At 46.8% G+C, this 11,871-nt stretch overlaps 1 protein-coding gene across 1 annotated transcript in view; it reads right to left on the bottom strand.

Annotated features, from left to right (window-relative positions):
- LOC105830089 overlaps positions 1-11,871 on the bottom strand; it is a 105,575-nt gene that overhangs the window by 82,857 nt on the left and 10,847 nt on the right. The gene's annotated exons all lie outside the window — the stretch shown is intronic.

The raw sequence follows: 11,871 nt of genomic DNA, 5'->3' as shown, positions 1-11,871 counted from the left end.
AATCCAATGCACTAGCAATTGTTTGGGTACTGTCTCTGCCGTGATGTCCGAGATTGGTATTGCTTCTGGCCATCTCGTGAATCTGTCGATTATCGTAAGGCAGTATTTGTATCCCCGGGACGATGGCAAAGGTCCGACGATGTCCATATGAATATGTTTGAACCTTCTTGTAGGTCCCAGGAAATTCCCGGTGGGCGAAGTTATATGTTTGTGTACTTTTGCTTTTTGGCGCGGTATGCATGCTTGTGCCCATGTGTGGCAGTCCTTTCGTATGCTAGGCCATACATAGCGTTGTGTCACCATTCTCGTTGTTGCCTTGATGCCTGGGTGTGACAGGCCATGCAGAGCTTGAAATATCTGCTTCCTGTATGGTCCCGTGACGTATGGGCGTTTGACAGACGTTGTGGTGTCACAATATAGCATCGTTGTGGAGCCTGGTATCTGCGTTGCTACCAGCTTGAGTGAGGATTGTGTGGTGCCATTGAGTATTTTCTTCAGCTCTGGATCCTCTTGTTGCGACTTTGCCAGTTCTTCGAAATCGGGGGCTTGTTGAATAGATTCGACGCGTGACAGTGTATCTGCCACCACGTTGTCTTTACCGGCTACATGTTGAATACCGGCCACCGTGGAAAATTGGCTAATGAAATCTAAGTGCCGTGCTTGTCTGGGCGAGCTACGGAGGACGTCCTGGTGGAAAGCGTATACCAGAGGCTTGTGGTCCGTGAAGATAGTAAAAATTTCTTACTCTCGAGGAGATGTCAAAAGTACTTTACGGCGGAGTATATTGCTAGTAACTCCCTGTCGTATGAGCTGTACTTTGTTTGCGCCTGGTTGAGTTTTTTACTCATGAAAGCTAAGGGCTGTCGTTCTCCGTTGATCTCCTGATGAACTATCGCTCCCATCGCGGTGTCGGATGCATCCGTCGTCAGAGTGATTATTGCCTCCATTTTTGGATGTGCCAGAAGTGTTGCTCTCGCCAAGCTATTTTTGCAGTTCTGGCGCGCTTGTTCGAGTTGCGGCGTCCATTGAATCGGAGTCTTTCCTTTGGTCTTCGGTCTTTTCAGCACGTCGTGAAGCGTGGTTTGGTCTTGTGCTGCCCTTGGGATGAATCACCTGTAGAAGTTCAACGTGCCCAGGAATTGTCTCAGCTGTTTTACGGTTTCCGGCTTTTTGAAATCTTGGATTGCCTGCACTTTTTCTGGTAATGGCTGAGTTCCTTGTGCCGAGACGGAGTATCTCAGGAACTCTTGATTTCGTTGGCCCCGAACACACATTTTGCTGGGTTTAACTGTATGCCGTAATTATCAAAACGGCTGAACAGTTCTTCTAAGTGTTCTTCTTCCGAGCTGGATGCTATCAGAATGTCGTCGATGTAGACGTAACAGAAGTCTAACCCGTGCGTGACTTCGTTGATGAAGCGTTGGAATGTTTGGGCTGCATTGCGGAGTCCAAAAGGCATGTACAGGAACTCGTACAATCCGAACGGAGTTGTAATAGCCGTTTTTAGTACATCTTGAGGGTGCACTGGGATCTGGTTATATGCTCGGACCAAATCTAGCGTAGAGAAGATTTTCTTTTCTTCCAGTGAGTGCGTGAAATCTTCGATGTGCGAGATGGGATATTGATCCGGTACCGTTCGTGCGTTGAGTTTTCTATAATCGCCGCAGGGTTTCCATGCGTTATCTCTTTTAGGAGCCATGTGTAACGGCGATGCCCACGGACTTTTTGAAAGCTGTATAATATTATAGTATAGCTGTATATTATTATAGTTTACATATATGCCTATAAGCATTTACAACATGTTGTTACGCGAAGTTTTATTAAATGTGGTAAATTTTTTAAGTCAAACGCTACTTTTTTTTCACAACAAATGCAATAAATTGCAACAAAATTATTTTAACTTACAACATCTTTTAGGCTTTGTTAATACTGCAATATTGTACAGCTTTAAGCAGTTTGTCAATTGATTTAAGACAAGTTTCTTAGAACAATTTTTTAGACTTATTTATTACAATTTATCTTGTGACAATTCGTCACTAGTCCCGGGCCGACCATCCGCCCCACTACGGGACTATGCATCTACGGACGCCCTCCCCAACAGTCTAGAATTCCCCCACGGGAAGCCATTCCCACCACGCAATTAAGAGCGCGTGGGAATCGCCCCGGCGGGTATATAATCCGGGCGCGATCTAGACCAGACACCAGTCCCGTCCTGTCGACTGAGCAGGTCTCCGGACCGCTCCGACGCCCGGTTCTCGCTGGCATTTGACTATCCTTGTGTCCGCCGATAGAGCAGGCCACCTGGCCGCCCTGCCACTCGGTTCTCGCCGGCATTCGGCTATCCTTGTCTCCGCCAACGGGACAAGTTACCTGGCCGTCCTGCCGCCCAGTTATCGCCGGCGACCACGCGTCGCGACCGCGTTCTAAGGTGCTACGCACTAGCGCGCTCCCGTCCGGCTAACGTAACTAGGCTAAGCTGTATATTTTATATATATCCTCGTAGACTAAGTAATACATAAGGTAGGCTAAGAAATGTATAAGGTAGACTAAGGTTTAAAATAAAGGTTTGTTAATTTAATATCGGTGTGCGCAAGTTAGTTTCCCCCCTTCTCTCGAGTCCTGGTATCCGGCGAGCCTGTCCGAAATGTTTGGGAAAGGCAAACCTGGCGCTTACATGGCGCCCGAACAGGGGCCAGTTTAGTGGGTACCCAGCTTGCGCCCATACCGAATGAGTTCGTGGATTCATAACCTCTCCAAATAGCAGGCCTTACAACTCGCCCAGCAACACGGAATAAACACCGCCGTTCCGCTAGACACCCTCCGGAAGAAACTACGACAATTCCACACCGCTAACCCCGGTGTCTTCCAGACCGCCGACGTTCCAGAGATCCATATCGATCTAGCCCCGACGACAACGTGCCAGACCAACCAGACCAACCACCACCCCAGTAACCAATCCGACGATGCAGGAAGGAGCCGCCGGCCTGGAAACCCCAAGGGTGATACCCGGACCAGTAGAACGAATCAAGATCATTAATCAAATCCGAAAGTGCGGCCATCACTTTAATGGGAAAGATCCCCTCACGTTCTTGGAGCAGACCGAAGAACTAAGGCTCAGCTACGGACTAGAAACGGAGCACCTCCTACTGGGACTGCCAGATCTGTTACGAGGCGACGCCCTCCTATGGCATAGAAATAACACCGGGCAATGGGCCACATGCGAGAGGCTCCGCGCGGCCTTCCTACCACCAAGTTACCAACGCCGGATCAGAGCAGAGATACAGGACCGCCGTCAACGACCGGCCGAAGCCTTCCGTGCCTACTCCACCGCATTAAGCACATTGATGCGCCGGGCCGAAGGATACTCCGAACGAGAACGGTTAGAGCAGCTCTACGAAAACATGGACCCAGAGTGTCAACTGTACGTACAGCTTACCGACCAGACTACGCTACCCGAACTAACCGCCCGGGTCTCCCAATACGAAGAGATCAACCAGCGATGTAAAGCACACTCCGCCGAGTCTAGACCCGTCCAGGGGACCGCCGCAACCGCCATGACGTACAATCGAGAGGAGTACTTCTGGCGCTGCAAACAGTGCGGTCACACGCGGTTAGACTGCAAACGTCCACCGAAGAAATTTTGCTCCCCGTGTGGGAAAGACGGAGTCTTGACCAGAGATTGTCACCCACCGGGAAACGAGCGGAGGGCCGTCACCGAGCCCGGCACTCAGTACAACCCTCGGTCGCACCTTGCAGGCGCTCCTGGACTCCGGCTAGGAGATGTCGTACATAATCGACGAAACGGCCAAACCGCTCTTCCGATACCGGGTTCGTCCCGGACCAAGGGAAGAACATGTACATCTTGCCGATGGGACAACGGTGCCCATCACTGGAGTTTTCCACCTGCCATTACGCATCCAGGGAAGAACATACCGGCACCATTCCGCCATACTACCACGCTTAGAAAGCCAGGTCTTGATCGGAGTCGACCTGTGGAGTAAACTACGACTGACGCTCACGCCGCCCCCGCCCGGCACCAGGGACGGACGAATCATCAAGAGACTGACCGCCGGAGCGCTCCGCCAACAGACCAGTGACGACATCATGCAACTCCGCGACTTCTTAGCCACTTCTTAGCTCTCCCGTTTTGAAACGATACACAAACCAACCTCTAAAGTAGAGCACCATATCAGGCTCAAGCACGGACCTCCAATTAAGCAACGGTACCGGCCACGCAATCCGGCCATGCAAAGTGTGATCAACCAGGAAATCGACAAAATGCTGGCGGAAGGGGTCATCGAGCCTTCGCGCAACTCTTGGAACTCGCCCGTGGTGCTCGTCAAGAAGGACGAGAACCATCGGTTCTGCATCCACTTTCGACGGCTTAATGCCGTATCCGAGAAAGACGCCTATCCTCTCCCCCAAATCACCGCCACGTTAGATAAGCTTCGCGGAGCCAGGTACCTCTCGACACTGGATCTGAAGAGCGGATATTGGCAGATCCCGCTCACCCCGGCAAGCCGCCCGGCTACCGTGTTCACAGTACCCGGGAGATTATTCCACTTCAAGGTCATGCCTTTTGAGCTACACTCCGCGCCCGCCACCTTTCAGAGGCTATTGGACACCGTACTAGGGCCAGAGCTGGAGCCTAACGTCCTGGTCTATCTCGACGACATTATCGTCGCCAGTGCTACCTTCGAGGAGCACCTGCACCACCTGGCCGAAGTTTTCCGCCGGCTCCGAGAGGCCAGGCTGCGGCTGAACCCCGACAAGTGCTGCTTCTGCGACCGCGACCGCCTACGATACCTAGGACACATCATAAACCGACGGGGAGTACACACGGACCCCGAGAAGGTAAGCGCCATCACAGGATGGCCAACACTGACGACCCTCCGCAAGGTGCGTCAATTCTTGGGGATGGCCTGCTGGTACCGGAGATTCATCCCCGACTTTTCCACCTTGGCGGCCCCGCTCACGGCGCTCACTAGGAAGAACGCACGCTAGACATGGGGAACAGCGGAGGAACGGGCATTCAGGCTTCTAAAGGAGGCCCTGACTTTCGCACCGGTGCTAGCATACCCGGACTTCAACAAGCCCTTCCTGCTGCAAACCGACGCGAGCACCCAGGGGCTAGGAGCCGTGTTGACCCAGGACCACGGACAAGGGGAAAACTTATCGCCTACGCCAGCCGGACGCTCAACAAGGCCGAGCGCAACTATAGTGCAACCGAGCTCGAGTGCCTGGCTGTGGTCTGGGGGATCAAGCGCATGCGCGATTACCTGGAGGGCTATCGATTCACCGTCCTGACCGACCACCAGGCCCTCAAGTGGCTACAACTGGAAGCACCTACGGGGCGACTGAGCCGCTGGCTCTTTGACCTCTAGCAATACGATTTCGAGATCCGATATCGCCAGGGAAAACAAAACCAGGTGGCGGACGCCCTCTCCCGAGAGCTGCAAGTAGGGGCCGTCACCGCGACCATCGACCGCTGGCACGAATACACAATGGCCAACGTCCGAAACCACCCGGACAGATTTCCGGACTACGAAGTAGGCACGACAAACTGTATCGCCACCTCCTCCATGACCTGGAGTTCACCGAGACACCGGGCAGTGAACAATGGAAGAAGTGTCTGCCGCGAAGTCGACGAACGGAGGTGCTCCGGCGGCTCCATAACGAGCCATCCGCCGGACACCTAGGCGTAGCTAAGACAATCGCGCGCATAGCACGCCTATATTATTGGCCGGGAAATCGCTCGGTATGTGCGCTGCTGCCCTACCTGCCTGGCCTATAAAGTGGCTCAACGCAAACCCGCCGGTTATATGCACGCCACACCCGTGACCGCACCATGTCTCCATAGACCTAGTGGGCCCCCTTCCTCGCTCTAGTTGAGGACACACTTGGCTGCTAACCGCGCAGGATCGATTCAGCAAGTGGGTTGAGCTGGTGCCCCTCCGCCGAGTAACGGCCCCGGTCCTGGTCCGAGAAGTCACCAGGCGCCACGGGTGCCCCCAGCAACTTGTCTCCGACAATGGAACGCAATTCACCTTACGACAGTTCCGACGGCTGCTGGCAGAGTTTAGCATAAAACACCGCAAAAGTCCAGTATATGCACCTCACTGCAACCCGGTAAAGCGAGCCAACCGGACCATCAAGACAATGATTGCGCAATACATGGGAAACCGCCACCGCGAGTGGGACCAGCACCTATAGTTTGCCAAGCCCTATAGTTTGCCATCAACACCGCGAACCACGTAACAACCGGATACTCCCGGCCTTCCTGATCCACGGCAGGGAACTGGCGCGACCACACTCCGAGGATCAACAACCCGCAGAGGGAATGGCTCCGGAAGAATGCAGGCGAGCGTTAGAGGAGGCCTATAAACTCGCCCGAATCCACCTGGCACAAGCATTCCACAGGCAGGAACGAAAGTATAATCTGCGTCGGCGCGCGTGGCGTCCTCAGATAGGGAACCTGGTGTGGAAACGCGACCGAACATTGTCGAGCAAAAGCGACGCCATCAATGCAAAACTAGCCCCAAAATACGACGGGCCGATGGAGATACGGCGCATCAGCTCGCCCGTATTCATGGACCTCAAAGACCGCCAGAGGAAATAGCATTGCCGAATCCACGTACAGGATCTAAAGCCCGACCCGGTAGACGAAGAGGGGAACACAGACACAGAGGAGGAGGAAGCACTGACCGACGGGTAGAAAGGTCATCCCACCCAATACAGATAAGTATTACCCTACTAACTTCGAATAAACCCGCGGTACATGGAAACCCGCCCTAAAACCACCATAGTAGGTCAGTAGGGAGTGTACCCCCACTCACGCACCCACCACCTAGCACGAACTAATCGACTGTGGTCCCCACCACCTATATAAAGCGCGACGCACGCCTGATCCGACAACTCATTTCAGCATGGAAAGCCGACGCAACCTGATGCTGCGGCTGTTTGGAGGCGAAATTACCTCATTCAGTTCCGACGAGGAGAGGGATTCCGGGACGGCGTGGAAGAGGCGCCACGCGCTCCGCCGCCAAGGCCCGTCGCGGCCATCGCGCCGCAACTCGCGCCGCCACCGGCGCTATCGATTGCGCCGCCGCCGATTGTGCTGCTACCAGCGCCCCTGACCGCACCGTTGCCGGAGCCACCGACTGCGCCACCACCAGCGCCGCCGAAACACAGCTACCGCACCGTCCGGTTCACACCACCCCCTCCCGGTACGTGTGGCCTTACCGAACGGGAGGGTGGTAGTAGTACCGTTCCACGCCGCCGTCGTGCGGCGAAAGTATCGGGTAACTGACACCGGCGATCGATGGATAATCCGCTTCGATCGCCGGGGTCAGCCCCGAGCGATCCGGCCGCTGCCACCTGCGCCCCCCCCCCCCTAAAAGTGGGGGGGGGGGGTGATGTTACAATTCGTCACTAGTCCCGGGCCGACTATTCGCCCCACTACGGGACTCGGCGTCTACGGACGCCCTTCCCGACAGTCTAGAATTCCCCCACGAGAAGCCATTCCCACCACGCAGCTAAGAGCGCGTGGGGATCGCCCCGGCGGGTATATAAGCCGGGCGCGATCTAGACCAGACACCAGTCCCGTCCTGTCGACTGAGCAGGCCACCTGGCCGCCCTGCCGCCCGGTTCTCGCCGGCGATCACGCGTCGCGACCGCGTTCTAAGATGTTGCGCACTAGCGCGCTCCCATCCGGCTAACGTAACTAGGCTAAGCTGTGTATTTTGTATATATCCCTGTAGACTAAGTAATACATAAGGTAGGTTAAAAAATGTATAAAGTAGACTAAGGTTTAAAATAAAGGTTTGTTAATTCAATATCGGTGTGCACAAGTTGGTTTCTCCCCTTCTCTCGAGTCCTGGTACCCGACGAACCTGTCCGAGACATTCGGGAAAGGCGAACTGTTACAATCTCTACCCCTATTTGTACTATTATTTGTAGACGAGCACTCCATAATTGTATTATTTGGTGCTACAATTTTTTCTGAGTGTAGTCGTAAGAACGACAGGCGAGAGATAGTCGTGAGAACGACTGTTTGTAAGCGTCTGAACAAAAATTAATCAAACAATAATCGTGAAAACAAAACTCTTGTTAGGATTAAATCAGTGCTCGGAGTTAGTTGTCCTTTCCGAGTTAATTTCAGAAGCAACGCCTACCATTCCTCCACTACGGCTCTAGGCTCAAAGGCCGAAGCGCTACTCGCGCATGAATGCCTCAAGCGTGTATTTTAAGGGAGCCTCTACTCAGGCCTGGCACAACAAAGGGCACAGGGGTTCAAGTAAATAAAATATTTAAATGACCATTTTGTTGCCTTTTTTTGCTGGTCTAAAGTTAATAATGATAAATATAAGAAAAAATTCAGCTATAAAGTACTACCTTCATTACTAAAATAATTTTTTTTTATTGAGAATAAACATTCTTTACTATTATACTATCTTAGATAACTAAATACAACAATTTAAAATTCATGTTACATCACTAACACACATTTACCACACTTACGTGCTGTATTCCTGCGATTATTGTAAACTTTTTTTATCTTATTAATTATTTTACTCAAACGAGCAAGTGCATTGTTTCAAAAATTTAACAGCACTTTTCTGGATAGCTAAGATGTATTGTTATAAAATTTTATTAACATCTGTTCATTACTTCTAAATTTAATACGACAATAAAAACTGAAAAATCCTGAAAATTTATCGATTCTCATAAGAGCTCATGTTAATAAAATATTTAACATCTGAATAACTAGCTAGTTCAGCTTCCTGACTGAAATTTTGATAGATAATTTATATCATCAATTTGAACTTCTCTACAAAGTTTCATAAAAATCTATTTATTTTAATTTAGCAGCGGAACTCCCTTAAGTTAAGGTTAACAACACTGCCTAAAATCAAGACACCTGAATCAGTCTTTTTCAGAGTCCAATAATGTGCAAATGTTATTTTATATTATTAATAATGCCTTCTTTTTTTGTTTCGGCCACCATTTTGGGTCCGCCATTTTGCATTTCCAAATTTGCCGAACGGCATTCAAAAGTAGAAGGATTAACGAAAATTTTCAGCACTTGACCATTTATTTATCTCAAGAAATAAAATCGCCCCCCCTCCCCCCTTGAAATAAAAACGTATTATGATTTTTATTTTATTCTGCATCAAATTCATAGAAAATTCATTAAAAAATTTTAAGAATTTTCTTGTAAATTAATGTATGTGAGTCTTCTCTTCGCCAGTAAATAAATAATCAAAATAATTTATTTGTTCGACACGACTGACTAAATTTATTTAAAAAACTTTTTACAACGACGTTTCGACCATAGTTTTTGGTCTTCATCAAGTAATAAACGTTTTAATACAAATCCACACTTAAGGCATTGTGTCCAAGACATGCCCGAAAATCTGGAGAATAAATTAACGAATATTTAATGTAGACGGTAACATTATATTAACAAGGGAACTGACGGAATTGTCCCTCACCGATTTTAATGCGCTTTGTTATAAAACATAAAAAAATATTAGACCCATATTTTTTTTTAGCGGCGTATCTCAACGTTTAGGGGTTGAAACCACCCGTCGAAAATAACGCATTTTTTTGTTTTTGGCAAATATCTTTGAAAATATATGGTTTATGAAAAAATGTTCTATACAAAAATTTTATGGGATTTTATATTTTTTACAATGGTGCATCATATTTTTCAAAAATTTCAAATTTTTAACCCTTACCCCCACTCTCTTTTTTTTGTAACATTTTTTGAAAATTTTATAAGGACAAAAATTAAAAAGCATTAAAAGCCGAATCCATTCATATATAATAATATATGGGTTCCACTATTCCCAATTATTGGCGAAACGAGATGATAATCTCGTGCTATAAGCGCCGCGCTAGAAATAGTGTTGCGTTATTTCTTTAGTCGCGTCACACTCAGTAATTGCCTCTTCTGCGTATAATTTTATATTAAAACATAAAACGGATTAATCTTAATTACCTAATACCCGATGTATTGCACGATATGAAGCATAAATGCATATATATATATATATATATATATATATATATATATATATGTATAACAGAAATAACATATATGCGTATGTGTACGGTATTGCAAGAATTAAAATAAGAATTAGAATAGAGATGATTTTACCTCTGCAAGCACAAGTATATTTAAAAAAATCCGAGGTAGCGTTTGCACAAAGATTAATCAGTTCAATTAATATTAAAAATACAAACAAAGGAAAATAATTCTGACTATTACATGCATATTAATATATATATTTTGCATGCTACATTTATTCGCCTGTGTTGCATGCAATATCCATGTCGTGTGCAAAATGTAAGAAAGATAGAATTATGATGAGTGAGAAGACGTGATACCGATTGGCCGGTGTCCAATATTCATTTCACTCGCGCTCAAGTAAGAGATGTCATTAGTATCGAGTGCGAGTGAAACAGATGTTGGACACCGGCGAATCGGTATTACGTCTTCTTACTCAACATAACTCTATCCTTCTTGAGCGTGCGGCGTTGGTGAAGGGTGTAACACCGGCGCGATCCCCACTTTTTTTGCTCCTCCCCGTTTTCACTTCGCCGCGCGCCTAGCACACGTACGGCCCTTCGTGTGTGTGGATGATCGCCGCGCTGGACTCCAAGAAACATTATTTCTGCCGGTTACATTCGTGTCGTGTGCAAAATGTACATCCGTATAAATGTATATAAACATAACGGGAAGCTGCCTTTCCAGCTCGTAGTTGGTAATGTGGACAAGTATATTAGATAGTGTATTGTCAAAAGTATTGTTCTTTTGTGAACATGTAAGTATCTGTTTTTAATTTGTATTACTTTTTACTCTTTTGTCTTTATTTACTTTAATATTATTGAAATTATAAAAATACGTTAAATTATTACTATATGTGCATATAATGCAATATAATAATATATGAAAAACAGAAACGAATGCAGCAAGAATTAAAATATCAGCTAAAAGCCTCGATTACTGTGTCCCGACCAGTTACTGTGCCCCTGGTTTTATTTTTGCTTTTAAAAAATTCTGCGAATATATATTCGATAAAGTAAATAATTTTCGCAAAGTACAAACTGTATTTTACACATTAAAAAAGGAATTGTATAATTTTCTTGTTATAATGATATAAAATTAAATTTAAATTTTATGTTAGTCGAATTGGTGGTTTTTTTTACCTTTTGTTTATTGAAATACTTAAGACATTACGTGTATAAAGAATTATAAGTACCTATATAATTGAGATATATATTTAATATTTCAGCATGCTTCAATTTAATCCATATAATGTGATATTTGTACTTATGATAACCTTCAATGGTATGGATTATCCGAATACTCCGATAACTTCGCAGGAAAGACGAATGAATGTAAAAATTGAACATATGCCATTGGAAGTAAAAAATAATGACCAATTTCAATTTGACGAGGAAGAAACTATAGATTTTCACGATGAGTTTGAGGTTCCAGAAGCAGAAAAAATGGATTTATTAGAGGCAGATGAAGAGAAAATCTATATTCCAGAAGAAGTGATTTGCGATTCAGTTGAAGAAACAATATCAACTGATTATAAAAGGCAAGCTGTGGAATACTGGAAAAGCGATAAGACAAAACTAAGATTGCTTCAAGGGGTTAGGCAAAAATTTAAAAAAGTTACATCGATACGACAATTACGACGATGGAAAAACCAAATCATTCAAGGTGGTAGGCTGGAAAAATTAAAAAAAAAATTCTGATTGCACATTAGACCATTTTAATAAAACACTTGAAAGAAAAATCATCATTCATGACATTGACATCGCTCGATGGGCTTTTCGAGCACAAGAAATAGAAAA

The sequence above is a fragment of the Monomorium pharaonis genome, chromosome 5 (assembly GCF_013373865.1).
Source record: "Monomorium pharaonis isolate MP-MQ-018 chromosome 5, ASM1337386v2, whole genome shotgun sequence".
In the NCBI taxonomy this organism is placed as follows: Eukaryota; Metazoa; Arthropoda; class Insecta; order Hymenoptera; family Formicidae; genus Monomorium; species Monomorium pharaonis.
Note: the sequence above shows the minus strand (reverse complement) of the source record. Positions and strands in the feature narration are given on the sequence as shown.